Below are 25,196 nucleotides of genomic sequence, written 5' to 3'. Positions count from 1 at the left end.
GCAGATAAGTCCCTTGCAGGGCAGAGATTTTTGTGTTATAATTAACTAGGGGTTAATATTGGTCGTTCTTTCAGCCTTGTGCACAGGCTCAGTGGGTCTTTGAGCACAATCTGTGGTGGAGTATTGCTTACCTTGTCTTCTCCAGACAAGCAGGTGATGTGAGGCTTTGTAGGAGGTTCTGCCGTTCCTGGGAGAGAAATTCAAAAGAGAATGCATCAGTACAACAGAAAGTTACAAAGTTCTGGGATCATTAAATTTTGCTAAGGAATTCTCTAGTTTCTACCTCTTTGAGACTGTAGCTGCTAAGTTACCAGAGCTGAGATAAATCTTGCTGTCAAGGCCACTTAGAGCTGCCAGCCCCAGCCATAATGTGAACACTGAAAACTCATTTGAAATATCAGGGAACTAAAGCATTATTGAGAAAACATTTTCTTGCTTTACAGAAGTGGTTACAAAAGCAGCAAGCGAAAAACTTCTCTTAATGTACAATGTGACACAGTAAGTTTACTTCCAATCAGAAACAATGGTGGCAAGGTAGTGGGATGGCATATTCAAAGAGCTGAAAGAAAAAAATTATGAAATAAGGATGTCATATTCAGCATATCTCTTTTAAAAGTAAAAAAAAAAATAAAAAAATAAAGATATTCCCAGATAAACAAAGACAGAAAATTCACTGCCAGAAGTCCTACCTTAAAAGAAATACTAGGCCGGGCGCGGTGGCTCACGCCTGTAATCCTAGCACTCTGGGAGGCCAAGGCGGGTGTATCGCTTGAGGTCAGGAGTTCGAGACCAGCCTGAGCAAGAGCGAGACCCCGTGTCTACTAAAAATAGAAAGAAATTATCTGGACAACTAAAAATATATATAGAAAAAATTAGCTGGGCATAGTGGTGCATGCCTGTAGTTCCAGCTACTCCGAAGGCTGGGGCAGTAGGATCGCTTGAGCCCAGGAGTTTGAGGTTGCTGTGAGCTAGGCTGACGCCACGGCACTCTAGCCCAGGCAACAAAGTGAGACTCTGTCTCAAAAAAAAAACAAAACAGAAATACTAAAGGAAGGTTTTTGAACAGAAAGAAATAGTTCTTAGATTTGAAAATACTGGATTGTTTTGTCAAAGGAGCTGAGTGAGTGTGTGTGTGTGTGTGTGTGTGTACATACCACATGTTCCAAACTTTCTTGTGCAGTTTAATTTGTATTATTTTAGAAGCGAAAATATTAGAAACATATAAAAATATCCTTTGAAGATTTATTTTAATTTGTTATACTTATTTGGCCTTAAAAATTTTCAATAATAAAGTAGTAATTTAAGTTTCAAGTCCCTCTAGCTCAAGATAGCCAAGATTAATTGAAGGGAAAATTATAAAAAATTTATTCAAAATTCACAAAGATAAGTAAGTATAAAAAATTTAAGTTCTATGTCTGAGTTCATGCAGGTCAAGAACATACTATGTGGGAAATGTAGAATTACAGAGAGAGGATATCCCAAAAGCAGTATTCCCTGGGAAGTAAAAGAAACTGCAATGACAAGTCCAGATTTTTAAAACCTATCAAATTTAGGGGGCACAAGCATAGATCTCCAAGGAACCAGGTAATATCTGGTCCCAGTAGCAAAGAACATAAAATTGACCGAGGTCAATGTCTGAAAGATTGAGCAGGTGGAATCGGAAGGAGGGGTGAAGTAGGCCCAGGGGGTCCAGGGACGAACAGGGAAGGGTGGGGGGTGGCTGTGGTTCAGCCTCCTCCTCTCAACACCCCTCCCCCACCTTCAAGAGCCCTTTGTGATGAGGAGGCCACAGCTCTGTGATGCGGGCCTGGGCTCTAGTCAATAGGCCCACAGGACATGCCCAGGGTTCAATTGCTTGAACCACAATGTGATTCAGAAGATGGAGAATCATGTCTTTCCTCTGAAATCCATTAGTGCCACATGGCTGAGCCCCAGCTCCACTTCCTGGGTGGTGGACATCACCCTGGGCCTTCTGTGTGGACTGGGGCTCTTCCTCCTGTTACTCCCCTGCCTCGGGGGAGATCCATCCTCACCACAGCCTGGGCAGAAAAGAAACATCAGGAAGGTAAGGAACCCTCGGCCCAGACCCAGCAATGATTCTCTTTTCTTTCTATTATTAGGTCCACTTTTCCACATCAACTAGAGCCTCCTGAGATGAGAATCTCCTCATCCTTCTAGGCCCAGGCAGGGCAGAGTGGGATTAGAGTGGCATGGCATTTTTATCCGAAGCTCCCAGACCACCTGTGTGGGTGCTCAGGAGGCTTCAGGACAAAATCAAATCCTGGGACTCAGGGGTCAGGACAGGTTTATGAAAGAGTTGAGATCTCTGCAGGAGGACGGCCCTGAGCCATGGGGCATCTGTCTCCTTCCTCGGGCCCAGCCTTTCTTCTGTGTTGGGAGATCTGAGGGCTGTGCTGAGCCCCTGAGAACCTCCCATCAGAGGCTGGAGTGGCTTCTATCCTCCTCAGGAAGCAGAATCCTGCCCGACAGGTCAGAGGCACCCATAGGTCTGAGTCGGTGAGTTTCTCGAGAAAAGGAATGGTGATGGAAGACACCCATGAGGGACCCCACATAGAACATCTCTCTTGTGTTTTTCAAAGAAGGAAAACAGAAAACATTTTTATCCACTTTAAAAATGAGTAAAAGTTAAGAAAAGAAGACAGAGCTCCATTAGCTAGATGCAGGTGGCCATGTCCTCCATGAGCATTGAATGTCTGCAGCTTGTCTCGGGTAGGTGGGTGAGGACTGGTCCCAGCCCCTCAATCTTTCTTGTCTCCCAGCCTCCAGTGGGGAAGAGGGGGAGGCCCAAGAGCAAGAAGAAGAGCTGTGCTCTGAAAGGTAAGGCTCTGCCGCTCTGCCCGGAGCCCCCAGGGGGACTTGGCTTCATTGTTCCTGAGGGATGAGTCTCCTAGGAAGTCAGCTGCAGAGGCCGGAGGGGGTCCTGGGAAAGAAATCAGAAGCTGGAATTCTCCTCAGATCTTGTGCTGGGCATGAAGCCAGGCAGGCAGGGAGTGGGTGCTGCCCAGTAGGGGCTTGGATGTGGGGCAGCGGGGCTCAATGGTGTATAGCGGCTCAGCCTGGCTAAGGCTGCTTCCTCTTTGAAGTGACCCCTGTCTTCTCCCCCACAGGGGCTGTGAGGACCCTGGGGGATGGATGTGGGAGCACCGTGTACATGATGAAGCACTTCTTGCTTGTCACGCCTGGGGTCACATGGCCTACTGATGGGTGGGCTCCAGGGTCTAACCCCCCAGCCCGCGGTCTGCCCTAGAGGGACACTCAGCCTCCAGCAAGATCCCCAGGCCCCTCCCTTTCCTGCTAACCTGGCTCCTGATTTCCAGCTTGTAGAGACTGCCGGAGGGAATTGGAAGGGGCTCGGGACCTGATTTTACTTCTGCAGAGGTGAGGGTCTCTCCCTGCCCTCCTTCCTACCAGGGGCTGGGATGTGACCCCAGGACCTGGGGCTGACCTGGGAGTGGGGGACAGGGAAGGGAACGGGATGTGACTAGAGCCATGGGGCCTGGGAGGGATAGAGCTCTGAAGTCAGTATGGGGGCAGTGGAGGGGCCACAGGCCACAGGTGGTGGCCCCTGGCTCACCCACCCCTGTTGCAGCTGGTGCCTCCTGTCTCCTGCAGCAACCTGGAGAGGCTCCCTGACAAGGGGGACTGTCATCAGCTGTCATATCCAGACCCCCCAGGGGAGGTGTGCAAGCCAGCACCTGCCAGAGCCCACCAGCCTCATGGGGAACATGTGGAAGATGCTTCTCTCGCCACCTCCTCCACAGTGGCTTCCCCAGCTCCCCTGGCCGAGCACCTTCCACCTCTGGCCTCCATCTTGTTACCAGGCCCGATGACCTCCCCAGTTTGTGCTGAATCACACTCATCCCTGAGTGCCTCCCAGCTGCCAGAGCCTTTGCTGCCCCTAGAATGCCCTTCACCCAAGCCATGGGCATTTTCCCTTCCCACACCACAGTCCCCTGCTCCTGTGGCCAGTCCTCTGCCTCCTCCTGACTCCAGCCTGGCTCCCCCTCAGTGTGACTCAATGGCACGCTCACCAGGCACTGTCCCACAGAGCTGTTCTCCACGCAACAACTGTTGGTTGTCTCCTCCTGTCTCAACGATCTCAGGCCTTGGTTGCTCCAGTGACCCTGTCTCGGCCCTATCCTGGTGGCAGGCAGCTGCCAGAGCTGGCAGAGCCTGGTGTCTCTCCACCTCACCTGAGGGCAGATCCCAGCAAGGAAATCTTTCCAACCACCCACCAGAGGATTTGTTCTGGGCAGATGCCACACACAGGCAGATGAAGGCTGGTGGTCCCTCTTTCATCAGCTCTGATGTCCAGAACTTACTGGAGATGCTCATCACCAAGAGAGTAGAACTGAAGCTGTGGAAGGGGAAAAAGGAGGGGTCATCTCTGAAACAAATAAGCCCATATTACTCCTTCTGGAATGTGACAGATGAACCAGAGCAGCTGCCTGGTCCTCAGCAGCTCTCTGATCCCAAGCCCTTGGGGGACCATTTACAGCAGAAATGCAGCCAGTGCTTCTGGGGCCACCCCTTTCTGCACAGTGAGTCGCTGGTGGCTGCGGCCTGGGTCTCTGGTCCCCCATTAGAGTTTCCCTCTGTTTTATTCAATGTACTCTCTAATTCCTTCACGGTACAAATTCAAGCTAAGCTACCTCAACTCCTTCCGCCCCAGCCCTGGCACCAGTACATGGCCCCACCCCAGCCTTTGACTGAAACCTTGCCCCAGCCCCAGCCCCCACCTCTGGCTGGGATCCACACCCAGGCCCATCTCCCACCCTGTCTCTCAACCCCACCATGCTATTCACCTCAGATTACTTTCTGTGGTGTACCTTCCCCAACAGTCCATATGAAGGTCCAATTTCCTAACCCAACTGCTATTCAACAACTAGAATGTCACCTTCTGAGGAAGCAACAAGAAAGCAGGAGGGCTTTACCCATGATAGTCAAAAAGTCTCAGGAAGTCTTTAAGCAGCTCATTCCCAGCAGCTGGGCCTCCCAGACCCAGAAGTCAGTCTCCTGCCACCCAGGAGATGTTATCAACCCTGAGCTCCAGGAGCAACTGGAACAACATCTACGAACAAGCTTCACAAAACACCAGGGTAAATTGCCATCCAGGAACCAGCTGTCTCTGGGCATGGTGCAGCCTCAAGGCAAATTTCCAGGGGCAGGTCAGGCAAAGGAGAAGCAAGGGTCCTCATGGCCTTTAGCCTTTGCAGGGGGAAGCAGCCAGGATATACAGGACATGGAGTCCCAGGGCCCAGCAATGTGGCGGCTATGGAAAGACTCGAGCCTGCATCTGGGGCACTGTCTGGGGACTGTCCAAAAAGATCTCTCCTGGGATTCAGAGAGCTCCCCAGTGACAATTTCAGGGCCCAGCTCTGAGGAGGAGTTACAAAGGGACTCGATGAGCCCCTCAAGAAGTAACACAAGAAATGACTTTCCAGGGAGCCCAGACAAAGAACATCTAGAAGACGTCCTGAAAGTCCACTTGAGCAGGAAGTTGGGGCAGATTATGGAAAACAGGATCCCTGTGAGTGTTCATCATTCCAGGCTTGCTATTGACCAAGCCTTGGCCCCTCCTGAAAACTCAAACATGCACACAGAAACTGGAAATCTAGCATCCTCAGAGGGTCAGGAATCCTGCAAGAACACCTTGCAGGAAATTCTCCTTCATGTGGGCAGTCAACGTGTGCTGGAAGCACATATTAAAAGGTTGCAGGTGAGGCGCAGGTGGGGCCTACCCCTCAAGATCATCAAGACCAAAAATCTATTTATGTTGAAAAAGGCTCATCCCCTGCTTGTTCCACACTCTACTTTTCCCTCCTGGGCCACCTGTGAATCCGGGGACAACTCCACAGCTGAAGTTCCCAATTTCCCAGGAGAAGATCCTTGGGAAGGTCCAGGAGAGAAGGTGACAACAGAAAAGACAGTACTCAACCTGACTGGTCCTCTCCCTGTCCCCTCACCTGTGGGTGAGGACCTCCAGATGGAACTGAGAGGGACCCAGTCTGGTGACAACTGTGGACACACAGAGGCTCCTTCCACTGTTCAGGAGGGCAGGTGGCCTTCTCAGACCCTCACTTGCAGAACCTGGCACAGTGAGATGGTCCTGGGGGCTGGGCAAGGCAGCCCAGAACCGAGTCCAAGTCCAGCAATGGCCAAGAATGAGCTGAGGGAGGAGGAGGAGAGCGTGGCCTCAGGAGACCCCTGCAGTAGCCTAGCACTGCTGGAGCTCACTGTAGGGTCCCAACCTTCAGGGGCCAAGGAGACCACAGAGCCAATGGAGGCCGAGGAAGAGAAGCCCCCTGCTTGGGAAGCTACCTTGGGAGCCAGTGTGAAGGCAGACTCCCACACCCTTAATATCAACATGATCCCAGGGTCTCCGGGGAACAGTAAAAGCTCCCCACCCTCGACAATTTATGTCACCCAGGACCCAGAAGAGGAATGCCTTAATGCACAGACTGTTAGTGAGTGTGAGCTGGCAGTGGAGGTGGAGCCAGAGAACCAGCCGCAAGTCCCTGTCCCCGACGTCTTCCTCCAAGACTGCACCACTGGCATCATCCTTGAGGACTGCGCCCCTGATGTTCTCGCCGCAGATATCTGGGCTTCTCAGCCCTCTCTGTCCAGCTCCCACAGAAAGTCCAGTGGTGACACTGGGGGGCCACGCAACCTCTTATCAAGGGGAGGGAGCAAAATCCTGAAACTCCAGGACTCATGGGAAAGTCCGAGCAAGACATTTGGCCCCGCTGACGAGAGACTGCGCTGTCGGGGGCCCAGACCAGGGGTGCACAAACAAAAGTCTGCAAGACCAAGGATCTCCCAAACCAATGGTATGAGCCACCCTTCCCAGGATAGGGAATCAGCAGAGTCCTCCCAGCTCCTGCCAAAGGAAGGACAGGCTCCTACAGGAAGCTCCTTTAGGAACAAGATGAGGCAGCTCCTGCAGCGGATTTTCCGCAAGAAAGGCACAGGGCAGGAAGATCCCCTACAAAAACACAAGCTTGCATCAGCCACTGCCCAGTGCTGGGGACCAGTCATAGGCAGCGAGATGGCTGAAGCCCAGGAGCTCACGATCACTATTGGACAGATCCTAGAGGAGAATATGGGATTTTACCACGAACTTCTTGGATCGAAGGGAAATTGGTACAAGGTGGAACCCCAGGCTCCAGTGGGTGGGAGCCGCAGCTACCACAGGGGTCCCTCCCACCTAGAGCAAAGGAGAGTGAAGAGTGGTACAGCCTGCAGTCACCAAGACACCCCCATGGGCCACAGCCATCCAGTCGAGAGCAGGTTGGTCAGAGACAAGGGCAGTAACTGGGCCTCCCCAGCCAGGGCCTGCCAGCATCAGCCAAGGGTGGCAAGAGCCTCCAGCCACCCCGTCCGCTGCCCCAGGCACAGTCGTCTACCTAGAGGTATCTTGCCTCGTCAACCAGATCACACTTCTTCCACTTTTCCTGGTGAGAAAACTTTTCTCCCAGAAAAACTCCAGTTCAGCCAAAGAAAACCTGTTTTGCCTCTTGTGAGCAGATCCCAAATATGCTAATGGTCTCTTCTTATGAAAACATAAAATTCTTCCTAATACATGTGGTTTTCCTCATCAGTGGTGGTGATGGCTTCTGTCTGTGGGGTGCTGAGGCACAGGTAAGGGGTCAGTGTCCGCTCTCCCTGAGTGCAGCTTCTAGAAGAGATGGGCAAGGAGGAGGCTGACAGGGCCTTGCAGACCCACCCTCACCCCAGGGTCCCTCACTACAGTTCAGTCATTATAGAGAGTCTTCAGGACTGTCAGGACTGGCAAATCCTATGGAAACCCCACTCCAGGACCTGGCTCAGCCCCTTTCCTGCTTTCGCTCTGCTGTGAACATTCTGCAGCCACATGGGATGGATTTACAAAGGACAAAGGCCTCTTTTTTTTTTTTTGAGACAGAGTCTCACTCTGTTGCCCGGGCTAGAGTGAGTGCCGTGGCATCAGCCTAGCTTACAGCAACCTCAAACTCCTGGGCTCAAGTGATCCTTCTGCCTCAGCCTCCCGAGTAGCTGGGTCTAAAGGCATGTGCCACCATACCCGGCTAATTTTTTCTATACATTTTTCATTGTCCGGTTAATTTCTTTCTATTTTTTAGTAGAGACGGGGTTTCACTCTTGCTCAGGCTGGTCTCGAACTCCTGACCTTGAGCGATCCTCCCACCTCGGCCTCCCAGAGTGCTGGGATTACAGGCATGAGCCATCGCACCCGGCCTACAGAAGCCTCTTAGGGTGGAAATTCCCCTGGACTCCAGGAACATGGGAGCCAAGCAGCGTCACTCCCTCAAAGTGGGCCTGGAGTTTCCAGGGCTGGGGATGCTGGGCCTGGGTGTGTTCAAGAGCGGAGAGATCTAGCCACCCCTGAGTCTTGTGGTGGGGAACAGACCACCCTGCCCAAGCCTGCTGAAGGCTGGGGTGGAGATGGGCCTCTGCTGGCCCCTCTGGCGTGACTGAGAGCATGGGAGCCATCTGATGGAGGCACACGGAGGAAAAGGGTGGGGCATGGGAGAAGAATCTGAGAGGTGGGAACCAGGCAGGCGACAGAGCTCATGGGATACCCTGTGCACTGGACACCCCATACCCAGCACCCCAGCTGGCTAAAGGGTTCAGGCCACTGCTGCAATGTGGAGGGCAGGACCAAGGGACACAAAGCCCTCATGCAAGAAGGTGACTTCCCCCACAGAATATGTGACCAGCCTGCATGCCATCCCTGTGGAATTCCAGAAAGGATGAGTGGATGACAAGAGTGATCACAGCCTGATGACCATTACAGATGCTTTGCCCCCGGGTTGCTCCCAGGGCATGGGGATTTTGAGGGCTGGGGCTGGCTGGGATCCACAGGAAGTCTTGGGGCTTCACCTGCCCTGAGGCCAGTGAGGACAAGCGGGCTGAGGGATGTTGGCAAGCAGGGGTCAGAAGGGAATGTTCCCAATGAGTCGGGGGCAGAGGTAGGCACAGATTCCCACACCTGCTGCCCCCACCCACGCTGCTCCTGGAGCCAGTCCTGTCTCTGCCAGGGAAGGGGCACCCTCCAGGGGGGCCAGCAGTGAGGGGGCTCAGGCCCCCAGGAGTGCTGGGGCCACAGCAGAGACCACAGGAGATACCCGCAGAGGCCCCTGCCAGAAACCAGCACAGAGACCCCAGGAAGAACGCCTACAGACACTTCTGACAGAGACCCACACCAAGAGTGAACTCAGAGACCTCGCACAGAGACCTCCCCCAAGGCCTCCACACCACTTTGTGTTGCCCACAGACCCACGGACCCTCCTACAGAAGCCTGGCACAGTGGTTCACATACTTCCCACACTGCCCTCCCATGCAGAACCCACCTGGGGACCACACACAGGCCTCCCATGCCCAACAGAGCCCCACTGCAGATCTCACAGAAACCCCACCACCTCACAGGGTCCTCTCACTGCTCTCACTGGGCTCCCGAAGCACCTCCCGGACCTCACAGAGACCCCCCACAGAGACCCCCACGGCCTAACACAGAGACAGCTCACTGCCACATGGAGACCTCATCTGGCTCCAGAGACCTCTCATGCAGACCGATTTCCCAGACACCGCACAGAGAAGTCACACTCTCACCTCACCCAGAGCTTGCAGAGGCCTCCCACAGACACCCGACACCAAGCCACCTCTCGCAGAGCACTTGCCAAGAGACAATGCACAGAGACCACCCACCGCCCACAGAAATCTCCACAGACCCATCTCACGGAGACCCCACATGCGTTCTTCTTAGTAGTGGATCTGAATCCACTTAGCAAAGTGCCAACATGGGAGGGACAACGTCAGCTGTGCCCCAAGCCAAGAACCGAGACACTCGGACATTGTCAACTTGCTCCCCAAATGGGACTTTCTGCTTGGGGAATTGCCCAGGGATTGGTTCTTTTCTCTTGCCTCCGAACAGAAGAATTACAGATTCCACCTGTAGACCTGCAAAATTCCTGCCCCCACAGGTTTTCATTAGCTTTAGCTCTGACCCACAATTGAGAGAATCACAAATGTTAAACACAAATAAGATGCTGCCAACTTCCGATGAGAGAAAAGTATCTTATTTATCCAGTTTTAGTTATCATCTAGTCCAATGGTATACGTGTCACCTTTGTTTATTTCACTGGGGACAAGACCTGAATTTGAGATGGCTGATTTCTTTTTTTTTTTTTTTTTTTTGAGACAGAGTCTCACTTTGTTGCCCAGGCTAGAGTGAGTTCCGTGGCGTCAGCTTAGCTCACAGCAACCTCAGACTCCTCGGCTTAAGCGATCCTACTGCCTCAGCCTCCCGAGTAGCTGGGACTACAGGCATGCGCCACTATGCCCGGCTAATTTTTTCTATATAGATTTTTTAGTTGTCCATATAATGTCTTTCTATTTTTAGTAGAGACGGGGTCTCGCTCAGGCTGGTCTCGAACTCCTGACCTTGAGCGATCCACCCGCCTCGGCCTCCCAGAGTGCTAGGATTACAGGCGTGAGCCACCGCGCCTGGCCAAGATGGCTGATTTCTTTATGCTGACATAAAGCATATGAAACATGACAAAGACTTGCAGCAAATAGACCCTAGAAAATGAAATAAACCAACAAAGAAGCGTCTGGATTCACAGTGGTCTCCCCGGGGCGGATGGCGGCTGCGCAACTAGCACATTATTTTGCAGTATCAACCTTACGGGGTTTTATTTTTAAACGAAACAAGCTAACAATCATGTAAAGATCTTTTTTTTATGAATGAATCAGATTTTTGGCAATATTCCTATTTTATCCTCTGGCAAAATTATACTTATTAGTTAATAGTAATATTATTATTTTTTTTTTTTTTGAGACAGAGTCTCACTCTGTTGCCCAGGCTAGAGTGAGTGCCGTGGCGTCAGCCTAGCTCACAGCAACCTCAAACTCCTGAGCTCAAAGGATCCTCCTGTCTCAGCCTCCCGAGTAGCTGGGACTACAGGCATGCACCACCATGCCTGGCTAACTTTTTCTATATATATTTTTAGCTGTCCATATACTTTCTTTCTATTTTTAGTAGAGATGGGGTCTCGCTCTTGCTCAGGCTGGTCTCGAACTCCTGAGCTCAAACAATCCGCCCACCTCGGCCTCCCAGAGTGCTAGGATTACAGGCGTGAGCCACCGCGCCCGGCCGTGGTGAGGACTTCAAATGATGATATACATGTTTGCAGGATATGACAAAGCTCTAACGTTCGGCCCCCGTAACTAAACTGATGGACTATTGAGAAGGATTCATTTTTTAAATAATTCTAAAAAATGCACATTTTCTAAGACTCAGGAGGGCAGCTCCCTTTTATGTTCATTACAGGGCTAAGAAGGGATGCACGGCTTCACACAGTTTGGAATCTTACCACTGAACCTATGCTTGAGATGTACACGTAGCCCAGTAAAACTAGTAGCAAGGGACATCTTAATATTAGATTGAAGAAACTGTGTATTTAATCAACATTTGTATTAGAATAATGAAAGGCCTCACTTGCTACATACTCAATGCTTTCAAGAGGGTGCACTTTGGAGAAAGTCCATGTTTCTCACTGCTCATAAGCAGCCCATTGTCTGCATCTTGTTAAACTCTATTTTAATAACATCTGCCAAGTGCGTGTCACTGGTCGAGTCTCTCAGATTATCCATCAGGATGAAAGCAACACCATGCTTTCTGTAAAAGGAGCAAAGCCAACATGAGGGCTCTTTCAGCCTATTTGTTCCAACCGGAAGTTCCTTCCATTCTCCATAGTTATACATTTATATCTATTATTATTAATTTTTACTTTACTCCCTTATAATGTCACTGAGTCACAAAATGATGGAATATGGTCACAGATCTCCTCTAGTACTCTATCGGATTATGTTTTTATGGTGCAACTTACGCAAGTGAATTTAATCATCAGAATAGAATGGGAGCAAAGAGAGAAGATTTCACGAAGGAACTACTTTACAAAAAGTAGTGTATTTTTTTCAAATCGACTTTTTTAACAGGGTTAAACTGATTATTCATCAATCTTTTGAATTAAAGTTGTTCAGGGTGGCTGTAAGATCTGAAAACAAACATTCATAACAAACAGTTTATTGCTAAGACATGTTGAATAAGCTGTGCTAAGTCTCAAGGAACGACGTGCACTAAAGCAACAGTCCCACCAGTCACTGCACACACATCTGTCACATGCTGCCTCCGATGATCGGTGTGCCCAATTTTCACAGCCTAAACTTGAGCCTTCACCTCAGAAGAAATAATCAAGAGGGTCCAATATATTACAAAAATATTGTCAACATTTTCAGACTTTATGACCACCTGTATTTTATTTTTAATAAGATCACCTACTGCAAATCTTATAAACATTTTGCCATTTAACATATACCAAGAATTAATACCAAAAAAATGAGATAATGGAGAACAGAACAAAAACATACCTCCTTTGTTTTCAAAATTTTTCACACGAAAACATTTTTCTAAAAATGAAGTGATTTTTTAAATCTGCAGGTAAAATGCTCTCTAAATGGAATTCAGGATTTATTATACATGTGGTTTTGAAGTAGATTTTTATTTAAAACAGGTCTCACACTGATTTCAATAACTCAGGCACTCCAGAACACAATGTGGAGGGCAGCAATTAGATGATGACTTCTTAACACTAAGGGATAAAGATCATTTCCAAATAAGCCAAATAAATAAATAAATAAGTATTAATTCTACATACATTGTTAACCCCTAAGAGCAATTCCTCTTCATAGACTGTAATATTACTCTCGGTTTCACAAACTTTTACTTTATTAAAAAACTCCCACAGGAAGAAATTTCTCCAGACAGCTACATTTTCTGTCTTGCACACACCACTGGCATAATACAACACATCCAGATGGAGATGGAGCCCATGTGCCCATGGCCATGTGGATGGCTGCACTTCCCAAACAGGCTCAAGTGTTCTCGGGTACTCAGAGGTTTGCTGTGTCATCTCTTCTACGGCATTTTGTAATAACCAGAACAGCCCATTTCACGGAAGACACACATTCCATGCTCTCCACAGCCACGGCGCCACAGTTACGCAAAGGATGTGGGTGGAACCAACATCCAGACAGCTGCACAGTAATGCTGTGCCGGCACAGTAGCAGAGGAGTCAGAAAATGCTAACATCTGTTCTAGGACATGTGGTGACACAGCTCTCTGGTCCTAAGCACTGTGGTGCCTCAGCCTTTCGTCCCCTCCTTCACTATAATGACGCCTGTAGCTCTTCCTTCTTCCTGAGTCAACAAACCGGAATGGCCAACAGCCATTCCCTGATGTTGTCATGATCTCTGCCATTTGTTACCAATGACCACTTCCCCAGACATCTCTTAGCTCAGGGGTCCCCCAACACTTCAGAAGCAAGACCACCCCATCACCCTTTCTTTTATTCCTGCCGTAATTTGATGCTAGTATCACTTTACATACCTATTTCCAATGGCAATGCATATTTTGCAGAGGTGTGCAAATTTATTTTGTAGACTGTGGTCCCTTGAGTAAGATAAACTTTCCACTTACCAGCTCTGAGACGTGGGTAAGTCACTTGGTGTCTCCAAACTTTATTTCCTTGACCTGGAAAACAGGGATAAAGGTTAATAACATTGCAGTGAAGGGGAAATGAATGAAAGCATTAAAACCCTTTTGCATAGTTCCTGTTGGACGATTTTGCTGTTATGATTGTTTTTATTTTTATCACATTATCACAACCAACTTAGTCTTACTTGTTGAAGTACACACACTGGGATATTTTCTTGTTTTGCAGAGTCAAGTAATATAATTTTCTAGCACAAAAGCTAGTGTTTTATATGTATAAAAAATTGAGTCCTCTCTGAGAAAATAAACTGAATATTCTTTCAAATTATTTCTTGCTGCACAATAGTCAGTAGGTTTCTACTAATTTACTGTGATGTTAAAGGGCTCTTTTGTCATCCCTAAGCTATTTCTGCTTTTACTTTGAACAAGCTAAACTCGTGGGGTGCTTCCAAAGCAGCTGTGCTCTCCCCAAGCTGCCTGTTCACACCTGCTCCTTGGTGCCGGTTCCCCCCTTGGGTGAAATCTGGGGTTCCCAGGCCTTACTACTTACGTTCAGGTGAGTGAAACTCCCCAGGTTATCTCCAGTAACAAGGTCTGATTTCAGTCATGAAAAGGCCACACTGCATTTAAAAGCCAAGCTCGTCCCCCAAGACCAGCCAGCCCTGAAAGGACTCCTGGAACTAGGATGGCCTGCATTTGCACTTGGTGCCCAGCCCTTTTCTTCCCAGCCACGCCCACTGACCTTGGCTTCCGACCCCTCCAAGTCCAGCAGGGGAGGGCGGGGCGGAGTGGAGGAAGCCGAGCTCCGAGCTCCGGGGCGGGCGCTGCGGGGCCGCGATGGCGCCCTCTGGACGTGGCGGGGCCGCTTCGTCGTGGGCCTCCGGGGCCGCGCACCGCGCGTCCTTGGCGGGAGGCGCTTCCTCAGGCCGGTGCCCGCGGCCCTCCTCCGCAGTGCCCGGCTGCAGCCGCGTCCTGCCCGCCTCGGAGCCGCCGGCTCGCGGGCGCGGCCCCCTTTCGCTCAGGCTGGAACCAGCCGTTACTCCCTCGGGGCGTCGTCCACGCTGCCGCAGGCACTTCAGGTCCTTTACTCCTGGATGGCTCGAGAAGGTCAGAAAATGGGCATCTTGGAACGGTGCCCCTAGTGCTGGAGAACAGGGGCTGGTTCGCAAAGTTGGTTCTTGGATGCCCTTTTCTGGGCAAGTGTTGGGGTGCACTCACAGAACCATGGAAGCTCTCCTCTTCCATCTCCACCTCTGAGGCTTTCCCCACGGTCCCCGGAGGGTGGCGGGACTCCTGGCTCCTGCTCTGCAGGTAGCCTGGGTGGTCTAGAGCCTCCTGTATTCCGTGCTTGGCCTTCAAGCTGCTATAAAGTGATCTAAATTTATAAAAGTTTTCTTTTCATTTTCAATTAACTTTGTCACCAGCTTTACCAGTGTAAACTTAAATGAAATCTTAACCCCCAGCTGACCGAACGGATCCTCTCTTAGCCAGGGGGACCCCATAAAATCCCTAAAGCAGAGTTGCTAGCCGTGAGGAGAAGGGAGGTCAGACACGCCTAGTTATGCCCTGTCCCTTTTGGAGTTATTTCTTTGTGACGATAAGTTACAAAATCATTAAGACGCCTACAGCCATGTAGGACGAAGGTTAAAACACACCTGCAGGTCATCGATTTGTTTAAATCACTTGAGTCTCTATATGCCCAGTGACTTGTCTCTAATTAACAGACTTTTCTATTAACTTAAAACATTCCAACCCTTTGATAAAGCTTCATTTCTTTAACCAAACAAATCAAAGAATCTTTAAATTTACCTGTAACCTGTAATCCCCCACTTTGAGATGTCCTGCCTCTTCAGGCCAAACCAATGTACACCCTCTACATACTGACTTAGGGTCTGACATGTAGTTCCTGTCTCCATGAATGTATAAAACGAAACTGTCACCCAAGTCCCCGGGCACATTTTCTCAGGACCTCTTGGGGCCACATGCTCCAGGCCAATCCCACACATCTGGCTCAGAATAAACCTCTTGAAATTACAGAGTTTAGTTTTTTTTCTCTTAAAACCGGTTATTTAAAAGAGCATTTGTACTCCCCAGGAAACAGAATTAAGATATAAGCTTTTAAAGTTTTATGTAAATTGGAAATTTAGGAACCTAGGCTTAGCTATTGTTACTATTGATATTTATTTTATGGCATATTGGCACTTACATAGACATTTGCCAATTTTTCTCCCTTTCTTCATTACAAAAATGAGAAGATATGTTTAGAATTATTTGGGAAAATGTCAATTTGACATAGCAAAGAAAAAGTGGGTTCCCTGAGGGAAAATCCGCCTTAAGGACTCACTAGGTTAAAGCATGGAGATCTGACAGGCACTTGACGTTTTTCAAGGTGTTTCTCATAGGTTGGTAAAAAGACCTCAAAGCTTTTGGAACAGAAACAAATCGAGAATTAAAAGCCACATCACTGAAGTGGAGTTGTTGGACAGTTTGTGATGCTCTTCTACACCAGTTGTGAGTGGGAAGGATTTCTGGGTGGAGGGGGTTGCTTCTGGGTACTTCAGAGAAACCAGCAGGAGGACAGCACAGGTGGAATTGAGGCTGGCTCTCGCCCTGCAGGGCTGCTCACAGGAGGTGCTGTAAAGCAAGATTGACCAGATTTCACAGGTGTTACAGAGGGAATGGCCTGAAAAAAATGGCAAAAATATTTTCTGTCTCATTAAAACATCCTCTACTCCTTTTTGAGAACTAAAACCTGCATTCCTGCCTCAGGCCAGTGGTTGGGAGGGGCAGGGTAATTTCCTTTGTTCTTTGCACTACAGGAAATAGCAGGAGATGGCTCAGGAGCTCCTGGAGGTCCAGGTGGGCCTCCCAGGTGGGTGGCAGAGGTCACAGGGTTGTCTTAGGTGGAGATGGGACCATCAGAGTCATCATCTGTAGCTGAACAGCAATTGCCTGAAGCTGAATGGCCTCCCTTTAAAAGCTGTGTATTTCTACTTATGAGGGAGGATAATGGTATTTTTAGACAGGGGTCTCCATTCTCCTCCTTTGCCAGCAAATTAATAAACTCCTCTTTCCTTCTCCTCAAACCACTTGTCATCGTTCTTCTGATGCGCCTCAGGAACAAGTGCCAAGCTTTCAGTAACACAGGGCGACCTCAGGAAAGAGCACCCAGAGCTCCTAGTGGCTGTGATCACTGCTGTGCTTGGCTGGGTTTTCCTTTCGATAACAGAAACAATCGAGTTTAGTACCCAGGTATTGAGACCACATTCAAGCACCTATTTACTGAGCAGTGAATTCCTCAACATTGTGGGTCAGAAGTGCTTTGTGGAGACACTGGTCCAGGGGAATGTTGGGAAGATGAAATCCTTTTGAGTGATTTTGCAACCATGAAAATTCATCCTGCAGAGATGCTAGAAAAATTAATTTCCTATTGACTTTCTAGTGGAAACTGTACAATAGTATATCTATTTTGGGACAAAATTATTTACTGTTTTAGAACAATTTTTACAAAAGAACAGTGACAGGGCAGGAGGGAATGATGCATCTGGGCCTGGCTAGTAAGATTTTTCCTTTGAGATGTCATGTGGGCTCCCAGGCCTTGTGCGACTGTTGCTGTGGGGCGTGGGCCTCAGACTCAGGGACATCCTGGTGGCTGCTCATCTAAAAGCAGGAGCCACCACCACCCTGCCCCTCTGCTGTCCAGGTGGACACACGGCATCATCTATAGCTGAAGGGTGTTTATTAACCACCCTGTCTCATAGGACATAATTCATACACTCTAGAAATGCTTCTCTCTGCCATTTTTTACAATCTTGTGGTAGAAGCAGGTAACCAGTGTTAAAATCATCCTACTTGACTAACAAAGCACATGAATTTTTTCCCATAACAGTGGTCCACTTTAGTTTTATAACAAACTCAGTCTGTCAAAGAGATCTGACCAGGGGTCACAGTGACCTAGGCATGAATCAGTGACTAATGTTCCACATGAAGGACCATAGCCCCTTGTAGGCTTGGTAATGTGCAGAGCTTGCTCCTCACAGATTTGACTCATCTCACAGAATCACAGAATTTAAGATCACCTCATCCAATCTGAGGGAGTTTTTAAAGAAAAGTGACCTGCCCGGGACCATATGCCTGACAGGGTAGAGCTGGCAATAAAGTGTTATTAGTATTACTGTCCTTTAACTACATCCTTCTTATGGTGACAAATGTCTCATGCAAAAATGACTTAAAAGTAGAATCATTTTTTTATTTCAGCATATTATATGGGTACAAAAGTTTAGGTTACATATATTGCTCTTGTCCACCCTCTTCTCCCGAGTCAGAGCTTCAAGCATGTCCATCCCCTAGATAGTGTGCATTGCACTCATTATGTGTGTATACACCCATCCCCCCCATCTGCCAGACACCCAATTAATGTTATTCCTGTATGTGCCCTTAGGTGTTGATCAGTGAAACCAATTTGATGGTGAGTACATGTGGTGCTTATTTTTCCATTCTTGGGATCTTCACTTAGTGGAATGGGTTCCAGCTCTATTCAGGAAAATACAAGAGGTGCTAGATCACCATTGTTTCTTATAGCTGAGTAGTACTCCATGGTATACATATACCACATTTTATTAATCCACTCATTTTTTAAAAGCAGAAAGAGCTCTGTACCCAGGAATCAGCAATAGTCCCAGGAGGCAGTGATCACTCCGGGGCTTACTCTTTCCTATGTGATAAGAACTCCCTCCTCTCAACTCAGGGAAAAATGAACGGTATCCATTGTGCTTGAGATGGGTGGTTACAAGGGCAAGTACAGGCAAAGGTTTTTGAGTGACATGGTTTGGAAGAAATAGGTTGTATGCCACCCCGGCGAACCTTGAAACGTTGCAGGAGGCAAGAGATGTGGTTTGGAGAAGCACCTGAAATGACCCAAGGGCTTCCTGGAGGTGGGACAATGGGGGTCCCTAGTGAACACAGGGATCTTGTGTCTGCTGCCATCGACAGAAGCAAACGCCTTGAATGCCGGACAGCCCACACTGGACACCTTGTGTTTTACACGAGAAGGAACAAAGCCACCCAGAAGACAGTGGCAGAAAGGTATTTAGCAAGCAACAAACACGCATGCCGATGGCAAACCAAGCAAAGCCTGGTGCTGTCTGTGGTTTCACAACAAGAAAAAACTCTGAGCTGTCCTGGGAGGGTGGAGAGAGAGTACTCCCCAGGTTGACCGGGCTACTGACGTTGCTGTTCATGAGAGCCACAAGGCCATTCACCAGATCGCTGGAAAAGAAGTTGGGGTGCATCAGGTTCCACCTGCTGAAACACACTGGCGCTGAGCACCACATACAAGCCCACCCCGGAGAAAATTCACCACCTCCCAAAAGAAAACAAAAACTCAAATGGAAAACTGAATGTCCAAATAAAATCCCACAAACTGAAAAAAAATAATAATAAAAAATAAAAGCAGAAAGAGGATTAAATATGCATATTCAAATCTAATATAATTTGAAAACTCTCTCTAATGCCCAAAATAAACATTTCTATGTTTTCATTCATTCTCTTTGCTTTGAATCTTCCATTTTATGACCTTCTTCTAGATATCAGGCCACACTAATTCAGGAATGCTGTGCCATGATGCTGTAAAGCAATATCTCTCAAAGTGGAAAATAAAAAATTCTATTTAATAAAAAAAATATCCTGTGGTCAAAAAAATTGGAAGTTTGGTTTGTGTTTCATTCTTTCATTGTGTGTGTGTGTGTGTTGTCTAGACATTCTCAAAGACTTCATTTTGTTGCAATAAGGACATGTGAGTCATATTTCTCAAATCTATCTGCTTTCAACACTTGTCTTTGTTTTTTCGTGGAAAAAGTCTAGGAACTTTGGAGTCACTGTTTAGGAGAAGTTTTAAAAGTTTCTGGGCCGGGCGTGGTGGCTCACGCCTGTAATCCTAGCACTCTGGGAGGCCGAGGCGGGCGGATCACTGGAGCTCAGGAGTTCGAGACCAGCCTGAGCAAGAGTGAGACCCCGTCTCTACTAAAAAATAGAAAGAAATTATCTGGCCAACTAAAAATATATATAGAAAAAAAAATTAGCCGGGCATGGTGGCGCATGCCTGTAGTCCCAGCTACTCGGGAGGCTGAGGCAGCAGGATTGCTTAAGCCCAGGAGTTTGAGGTTGCTGTGAGCTAGGCTGACGCCACGGCACTCACTCTAGCCCGGGCAACAGAGCGAGACTCTGTCTCAAAAAAAAAAAAAAAAAAAAAAAGAAGTTTCTGAAGATGACAATAGCAAATTCTAACTATATACTGTACACTGAATTGAATAAGCTTTTAGTCAAAAAGAAAAGACACTCCAATGTGTGCTAGTAACATTAGTTAGACCAAAGTAAATTTACATTTTCATGAGCAATTTTTTCTCCTCAATAACAAGATGTAAGTGATTGATCTGTATTTGGGGAAATTCATTTAAAAAGTCATTCTTATACCATACTGTCAGTCTCAAGTTTTTAGTGAAGAAGAAAACATCTGGTATCTTCTTGGGAATAAATTTTTTTTAAAAGAACAGAAATTCCTCTAGAGTAATCCTCACCTTCCACAGAATAAGGCACACAGTGCAGAGGGAAGCGGGGTCCCTGTGTTAGCTGTGACCTGTTCCATCCCCATTGCCATCCTAGCACCACAAGGCCACTGGGCTGGGTGCTCCCAGAAAGAACCATGAAAACTTGCTTCTAGCCCTTAGAAATTATCGCCCCAAAGCTTCAAATAACTAATTTTTATTTGGCATTCTACTTTGCATAAGTAATTATTGCTGGTACCTTTTCAAAACATAGAAAGAACAGAAACATATACTAGATATAGTACTAGAATTGGTAGTAAGACATTTAAATATTTTTCCAGAAAAGAATTCCTGCTCTTTCTCATTGTAAGGAAAAGATCATTATGGAAAAGACAAAGAGGAGAAGTTATGGAATTATCAATACAAGTCTAAAGTAAGAAAGTGGGAAGGAACACACAAAAAAAGATTCCGCTAACAGAAAAAGTGTATGGCCTCTTTATGCAGTTTTCTCTCTCTCAATATCACTTTCAATATTTCTCTCTCACTTTCAATCACTCTCTCTCGCTCTCTTATATGCACACATGAACATGCCACAAATTGAGGAACCATTACATTCCAGGCACTGTGGTAAAACTAGGAATACAGTCGTGATTTAAAAGACAAATAATTTTCTACTTCCATAAAGCATTTGGTCCAGGGTAGAAAGTACATAAAAAACAAACAAATAATCACAGCCATAAAACTGCAACTACAACTCATGGCCATAACCACTGGCTTAGTGCAGCTATTGTTAGACAGTCTTATAAACACATGCTCTTTGTACTCTCGGAAAAGCTTGCTACAGCTAAAGGCTGGGAGCAAATCCTAGTCTACCAGGCAGGTGGAGGAAATGACTCAGTCTCCCACACCTGGTAATATGCAGTTTGAAATGTCAAGAGCAAAAGTGGGGGAGAGAGACCACCCAGAACTTTTAATAACTTCCTCATGAATTGTACTGTGTCCACACCCCGTCCCTTTCTGGCCTGTCCACACAGTTGCCAAATTGATCCCTCCAAACAGAAGCCTGATTGGGCCACCCCTTCCTCAAAATCGTCCATCAGTGTCCCACCTAATTAGAATAAACTCAGAGTCCTTGACTGGGCCTCAGATCCTGCATGGCGTGGCCCCTGGGTGCCTCTCTCGGCCTCACCCCTACTGTTCTCCCCTCACCCCCGTACCCTAGCCATGCTGGAGCTTTCCTCAGCACTGCAGATATTTTCCCACCCCAGAAACCCTACACTGAAGTCCCTGTGCTAGGAAGGCGCATGGCTCCATCGACCCTTCAGTGGGCGCCTCCCTGGTGTCCATCCAACATATCTCCTTGTGGCCTCCAGGAGGGCTGCCCCTGTTGTCCTTCTTAGCACACCTCCCTGCCTGATGCAGTATTATTATATATATGATATTCGTGTATTTGCTATTCACCTCCCCCAGTAGTTCACGGAAGGTGTCCACAAATACCTATCTAATGCATAAACAAATTCAATGGAAGCAGGAACTTAGGGCCAGAGTTGACCTGGATTTGTCTTTGAAAATCAGTGAGAGCCACTCTAAGAGGTCATTCCCCTGAGCCCAGACACCTCCTGAAGCCTGGGGTAATGCTGGGCTCTAGAGGCTGGAGGACCATGTGTCTGTGTGTGCAGATTTGCGGGGGGGGGGGGGGGGGGGGGGGGGCGTCACGTTTCAGGAGTAGCTGGACTTGAGGGAGGGTCTTGTGTTACTCCCTGGGGCTCTTGAGTTGCAGCCTCCAAGGGTGGGTTGAGGGCTCTGGGAAGCTGAAGGGATTGAGTGTCTGGCTTGTCATCAAGATCCGCCAAGCCCCGGATTAGAATGTGCCAGTCCCCAGGAAGCCCAGCTGCTCCCATTGACACCCCACACCCACCATCTCTCCTCTGTCTCCAATGCCTCTTTCCTGCATCTGGATTCTGGAAGGTTGCTGGGACTTAGTGCTGATTGTGTCCAGGGAACCCGGAGCAGAGCCCAGAGCTTTCCACAGGTCCCAGCTTCCAGGACTAGGGAAGTCTGGCTGGTGGCCGGCCTGGTGCAGTGCAACTAGTGGGGACCTGCTGCCTGAGTGCCCTGGGGGTATCTGGGGTCAGGCAAAGCACTGAGGGCCCCTTCAGAGTCCAGGCCATCCCAGTGGATCAACCCAGCCCTGGGAGCCTTAGACACATCCTGAGAACACATGGTCTCGGTGGCTTTTGGCTGGGTCTTCCCTGAACAGCCCCCACCCCCACCTACTTTTTAGTTTGACTGTCAAAGGTAAAAACAAATCTTATCATTAAGTGTGAAAATATGTTATATGGCCTGTTAATGGTTTGCTAGGGACCTGATGTTTTATAGGCACTGTGTAAAATCTAACCCTTCGAATCACAGAATCATGCTCTAATTTTCTGTTATATGCTTATTACTTTAAATGACTAAATAATAACATAATAAACAAATAAGAAGTAATAATAGCTGGAACAAGGCAGAGGTCAGAGCCTGCCACAGACTTGCACCATAACGGCCCAGAAACACTTACTATTCCTGTGTTAGGTCCTACTTGACTGACTGGCTGCCCTTGCAGCCATGCCATGGACACCCCGAACCAGGTTGTCAACTTCAGGCCCCAGGCCCACCAAGCTGCCATGCTTGGTGTTGTTAGAGATACAAAAAGAGTTATTAGACTACAAAGGAGTTGGCATTAGTGTTCTTGAAATGAGTCACAGATCGTCAGATTTTGCCAAGATTATTAACAACACAGAGATCCTGTGTGGGAACTGTTAGCCGTTCCAGACAACTACAAGGTGATTTTTGTGCAAGGAGGTGGGTGCAGCCAGTTCAGTGCGATCCCCTTAAACCTGATTGGCCTGAAAGCAGGAAGCTGTGCCGACTATGTGGTGACAGGAGCTTGGTCAGCCAAGGCTGCAGAAGCAACCAAGAAGCTTGGGACTGTGAATATCGTCCACCCTAAGCTTGGGAGTTACACAAAAATTCCAGATCCAAGCACCTGGAACCTCAACCTGGATGCCTCCTATGTATATTATTGTGCAAATGAGACCGTGCATGGTGTGGAGTTTGACTTTATACCTGATGCAAAGGGAGCAGTACTGGTCTGAGATCTGTCCTCAAATTTCCTGTCCAAGCCAGTGAATGTTTCCAAGTTTGGTGTGATTTTTGCTGGTGCCCAAAAGAACATTGGCTCTGCTGGGGTCACCATGGTGATCATCTACAATGACTCACTGGGATTTCCCCTCAGAGAATGCCCCTCAGTCCTGGAATACAAGGTGCAGGCCAGAAACAGCTCTTTGTACAACACACCTCCCCGTCTTTCAGAATGTATGCCATGGGCTTGGTCCTGGAGTGGATTAAGAACAACGGCAGTGCCACAGCCATGGAGAAGCTTAGTTCCATCAAATCTGAGATGAGTTATGAGATTGTTGACAATTCTCAAGGATTCTATGTATGTCCAGTGGAGCCCCAAAGTAGAATCAAGATGAATATTCCATTCTGCATTGGCACTGCCAACAGAGATGATGCTTTAGAAAAAAGATTTCTTGATAAAGCTCTTGAACTCAGTACGATATCCTTGAAAGGACATAGGTCTGTGGGAGCCATCTGGGCCTCTCTGTGTAATGCCGTCACAGATGAAGATGTTCAGAAGCTGGCTGCCTTCATGAAAAATTTTTTGGAGATGCATCAGCTATGAAAACATCCTAACCAGTATATATTCTGCCCTTCAATGACATACAAAATTTAAGGCTTCTTGGGAATGGCTACCAAAAGTTAACAAATATGGTGTTTTTCTCGAATGGACATGCTTATTCTAGATTCTTTTTTCAGAGAACAACAGCAAAACATCCACAGCTCTGCAAAGCTAGTGGGACCTAATAGCCAACTTAATTCTGTCTTGAACTGGAAGCATTTTTAAAATTTTCCTGTTGCTTTTCTAATGAATTCCATCTTATTTTGTCTTTGCTATTGCTTTTTCTAGCTAGAGCTCCACATTCAAATGCACCTGTGGACTTAATCATGCAAGTTGCAATTAATTATTTTGGGAACTGAGGGAACACACAGCATGGAGGGTAGGTGGGGCCCTCTGGGTGCTGCATCTAGACAGCGGGGGTGGAGGCCTCCTGGGTTTGGCAGCTGTTGGTTAAGGTCAACACTGATCATCTGATGAGCATTTAGGAGTACAGGTAAAAGGGCAAACTGCAGATCTTTTTCATAAAGAGATAAAAGTGACTATATATGAATTTATATAGGTCTATTTTTAATACCATATACTTTACATTTCTATGTATTTATATTTCTAGTAATATGTTCTCAGTAATACATGTAGAGACTTCTAGAATTTGTTAAATCCTTGACCTTGTGCATTGTAGAATTCCATTAGCAACAGGTGTGCCTTCTCCTTAGCCCTCCTGTCCTTTTTAAGCTGTTTCATGAATGGACAAGATCTAGAAGTTCTCGATTGATTTTTACTCTTCTTTTACTAAATAGAAGAGAAGGTTGGCTGGATGGTTTGTATTTAAAAAAAAAAATTATGCCGTTATACTGAAAATCTCTGTTAAACTCCCTTATCTTTGCTTCATTTGCTTGTTTCCTTTGTAGTGTTTGGCCACAGTGATGCTTTGAGTTCTAGATCTCTGCTGAAAAGTATTTTCCCCGATTTTTATCTGTTGTCAGTACTTTATGTTGAATATGTGGAGAACATTAACGTCCTAAAACATCTCAAAAAAGTAATAATAATAAAATAGGATTTGTTTCTTAAAAGATCTAATTGATTTGCTAGGTTTTTCTCTGTTGACAAAAAAGTAGCCTTTAGCTTCTATTAATTCACTAAAAATTAAATTCAGCAACACAGATGTAAATGTATGAGAAATTAACACTTTGCAAAGGATTATATAAATATATGGTATATGAACAAACGATAAGTTTTGTCTTACTTCTTGCAGATTTAAATTCCAAAGAGCTCCTGGTCCCATCCATCTCTCTAGTTTGTTCAAAGACTGCAAAGAGAAGTACTAAAGAGTACGAGGCATAAAATGTTATCGTTAGCA

General features: G+C 47.3%; 1 pseudogene; it reads left to right on the top strand.

The window, feature by feature from the left end:
- The first annotated feature begins 22,727 nt into the window (after nucleotides 1-22,727).
- LOC138383431 (phosphoserine aminotransferase pseudogene) lies at nucleotides 22,728-23,842 on the top strand (annotated as a pseudogene).
- The last annotated feature ends 1,354 nt before the right edge of the window (nucleotides 23,843-25,196 follow it).

This window comes from Eulemur rufifrons, chromosome 5, assembly GCF_041146395.1.
Source record: "Eulemur rufifrons isolate Redbay chromosome 5, OSU_ERuf_1, whole genome shotgun sequence".
NCBI lineage: Eukaryota > Metazoa > Chordata > Mammalia > Primates > Lemuridae > Eulemur > Eulemur rufifrons.
Note: the sequence above shows the minus strand (reverse complement) of the source record. Positions and strands in the feature narration are given on the sequence as shown.